A 3,850-nucleotide genomic window follows, 5' to 3' on the forward strand; every position below is an offset into this window, starting at 1 on the left:
CCTGAAGTCACAAAATATAACCAAATTAAGACGAAACACTGCAAAAACATAATATTTTAGTTTCTTTTTTTTTAGACAATTCGTTCATTCGTATAAGGAGCAGGTGAAAAAACTCATGATGAATTCATAAACCAACAGGGCAAAGCTGCAAACCAAGAGTATTCCAAAGAAGAAACACATTACCGTGTGTAAAACTAACAACATCAACTCTGTAACGCTTCCTCGGATGTGTGTGTCACTGCAGGTGTGTGTGTGTGTTTTCGTGTGGGTTAAATGTTTCCTGGTTGTGGGTGGGCCCATTAGCCCACAACCTTTCATAGCTTATGGGTCAGTGGTTTAGGAAAAAATGTCCCAAACCACATGTGCATACTAACCACAACACACACCACCACACAATCTTTACAAACCATATAAATAGACACAGAAAGGGGGGGTGTGTGGAGAAAACAGCCTGGAAGTGTGACACACATCATAATAAACATCGCTGGCATAAAGCAAACACCTCGACGTGGTGAGCATGTGTGTGCATGTTGTGTGAGTCTTTCCTTATTGAAGTTTTATGATGAAACGTGAAGCCTGCTCCTAATTCAAGCCACATGACGACACCAGTGTTTGATCTCTGCGAGCTATTCAAGAGTCAGACAGACCCACGGTGTGTGTGGTCACAGACGGTCTCCACACATGCGATGGGTTAACGGTAACACACACTCGAGAGAGAGAGAGAGAGAGAGAGAGAGAGAGAGAGAGAGAGAGAGAGAGAGAGAGAGAGAGAGAGGAAGTTAGCACTGGTGCATGTCTGAGGGAAAAGTAGTGCCAAAGCAGAAACATTAGCCTGCTGCCGGTTCTGAGTCAACGTAAAGTAATGTTGGTTTTGTTTTTTATTTCATTCATTTTAAACATATAAGTGCTATTTATTTTAATTAATTCAATCATCACATAAAATGATTTACCAAGTGAATTAACGTGGTCAAGCTGCTAGAAGTGAGACTTCAGATCCTCTGTGGAAAGGTTAATATCTCACCTGCTGTAGATAGCTCTGTGAACGACCTCAGTTTGGAGAAATGGAGTCTAGTAACAGCTATTCCAACAGGGGCAAGACTAAAATAGATTTCTGCCATCTTTAAACGACTTCATTCTCAAATATTTTGCAGCAGTTCATGAGGATGACGGTTTATAAACCTTTAAATAGACAAATTATTCCAGCAGAAATATATCTCTTCCAGAAGGGTCTCAGGTTGAACTGGGAGTGCTACAGCTACATGCTGCTGCCACTATTTTCACTTGTAAATAACCACAGAATGTAAAAGATGTAAGTGCTAGGCTATTGAAAAAAAACAAAAAACGTTTGCATATTCACAAAACACTGTTCTTGCGTTGACAGCCAGTAGATCCTTGGCTTCCAAAATGGTGGTTGGAACGCCACCAAGTTGGGGGATCCTAAACAGATTTAGGAAAAATTAAACTAAAGAAAAAAGAATCTAATGGCATATTTTATGCTTTATGCTAAGCTAACCGTAACTTGTCTTTATTTACAGTAAAACAAAGACACAAGTGGCAGCTTTCTCCTTTTCAAAATGTCTGCACTTTGCTTCGCGTTCCCCCCGTTACCCGTTCTCACTGCATCTCTTGTCGGCCCTCTCCGTTTCCCTCCCTTTCTCTCCACCGTGCACTCTGCCTGCCGTGCCTCCTGTTGCATCCTTTCCCTTTCTTTGTCTCGGCGTCTCCCGAGACGTTGCTCAGTCCCGCTCTCTCTTCCACCGTCTCCTCTTTCCCGCGGAGCTTCTCTTGTGCTGATAGCCATTTCTCGGGGGAAATTTCACAGAAGAGCGGTACAAAGCTCCAAAACCTCCCATGGCTCTGTCTCTCTGCTTCCCATCACGGCCTTACAGGATTTACTGCACACACAAACACACACACACACACAGTAAACACTCGTGCAAACATTCACTAAGGTTAATACCACACACATGTTTAGGTGTACATGTGTAATAGAGGGAAACTGAGCGTGCACAGCTATCAGTTTATATTTATTCCATGTTTATGCTCCTCAGTGCTGTAACGACACTTGTCATGTTCCACTGGGACAAATGGGCTTACTCACACACACACACACACACACACACAGTGTTCAGGCCTGCACCGACTCATACAAGATAAACCCACACCCACAACACAGATATGAAAAATTGGATAACTTAACCAACACAAATGCGCAAGCCAACAAATAAGTCATGTGTTTGAAGCTCTTAAAGGCTGCAGCAACACATTCAGACCCAGTGAGGTTTGAAACCACATGCAGGCTGAGTGAGACTCTGTCCCCACTAAACTCTCTGCAGTGGTTCTCACTTGTGGAAAGTTCACGGTTCAATCAAATTATCCTGTTTTTCTCCTACATGTCCTATAAAGTCCCTCTAGAAGCATTGGCTGGGAAAAAAATCTTATTATATGGCCTTTTTTTTGTAATACAGGGCCAAAACTGAGATAAATAAGATTACTAACTGAATGTTTCAAGTTAGTAAATAATAATAATAATAGGTGGCCTCATGATTAATACAATAAAGTTGTGACATTGCAGAAATTTTCTGGTTGCTCTAGCATGATTCCTGTAGTAATAATTCCAACGTGTTACAGTAGTAGATGAAAAACACCATATTTACCATAAACATAACCGCAAGTTCACATACATGCTGACACACAGAAAGAAATTACTGCATGTTGAATAAGCAGGAATTAAAAACTGCTGACATAAGAGTTTGTCACGATTTATTTATTGGTTGTAGTAGGACCCAAATACAGTCACGCAGGAGGCAAACCCTCTGTGAAGCAAGACTTTAATGACTCAAATTACAGCGGGAGAGGCGATTACTGAATGACAACACAACAGATGTGCTGCTTTCTAATGGAATACAGGTGGGGAGGAGCAGGAAACGAGGCCTGTGAGGGTGGGGGGTGGGGTGGGGGAGTTTAGTGACAATTATGGGACAACAAACAATAAAAGAAGAACATGACTAAATTAACAAAACACCAAAACTTAGAATAAGTCAAAGAAAAGTCCTCCACATTTACTAAAGTGTTATAAAGTGAAATATAGAAGTCAGGCCTAAAACATGCACAAGATGGATGGAACAATTTTTTGAATTTTTTGTGACTAAACAAAACAATAGTGGCCAATTGTTATGAAAAAAAAAGGTTATAAAAATACACTTTTAGGTTCGGACCAAGGCGGTACAAAAAGTGAGGACAGCTAGCTGATGATAAAAGAAAAAATTATATTGAAGTCCACAAACTAAACCAAAAGCAGGGACTTCATGCTGCAACAAGTGATTAGAGATGGCAGCACTACAGAAAACAGGAAATACTTCCTGAGCTTTATTTACTGCCATTCCAGAGGCAGCGAATTTGAATGAGCCGGGACTCTTATTGCCTAACAGAGGACTGCGGTTCTTTCTAAAGTTGTAAAAGGTTACATCGTTTAAGCACCCTGACCACCGGTTCGTCTTATCTGCGGCTTTGTGTTGCTTTTCTGCCTCATTTTCTTTCCAACACTGAACTAGCAATCGCTGTTTTCTCCAGTAAAGCTCTCGCAAAGCGCCAGAGGAGAAACTGTAATAAATTCTCACAAACAATCACATTAATCCCCCAAATGAGACAAATACGAGGGGCTCTTTCTGACAAAATCCAAATCTCCTTTACTAATTTATTTGCTTGCACCTTTTCATTGCAAGAAAGGTTTTTTTTTTTATTATTTTATCACGATTAGCAGCTCCCCGAGCGAGCCCATCGGGCACCCTCGACTCGGGCCTTCATTTCCACGGGTGAGCCTTAAAGCCGATGACACCGGGATGGGTGG

The 3,850-nt window shown here is 41.4% G+C and overlaps 1 long non-coding RNA gene across 1 annotated transcript in view; it reads right to left on the reverse strand.

Annotated features, from left to right (window-relative positions):
* Positions 1-731: 731 nt before the first annotated feature.
* LOC108234630 overlaps positions 732-3,850 on the reverse strand; it is a 7,244-nt gene continuing 4,125 nt past the window's right edge. Inside the window, exon 3 of the long non-coding RNA XR_001808534.3 lies at positions 732-1,895. This is a non-coding gene — a long non-coding RNA (uncharacterized LOC108234630). The remainder of the gene's footprint in view (positions 1,896-3,850) is intronic.

The sequence above is a fragment of the Kryptolebias marmoratus genome, linkage group LG1 (genome assembly GCF_001649575.2).
Source record: "Kryptolebias marmoratus isolate JLee-2015 linkage group LG1, ASM164957v2, whole genome shotgun sequence".
In the NCBI taxonomy this organism is placed as follows: Eukaryota; Metazoa; Chordata; class Actinopteri; order Cyprinodontiformes; family Rivulidae; genus Kryptolebias; species Kryptolebias marmoratus.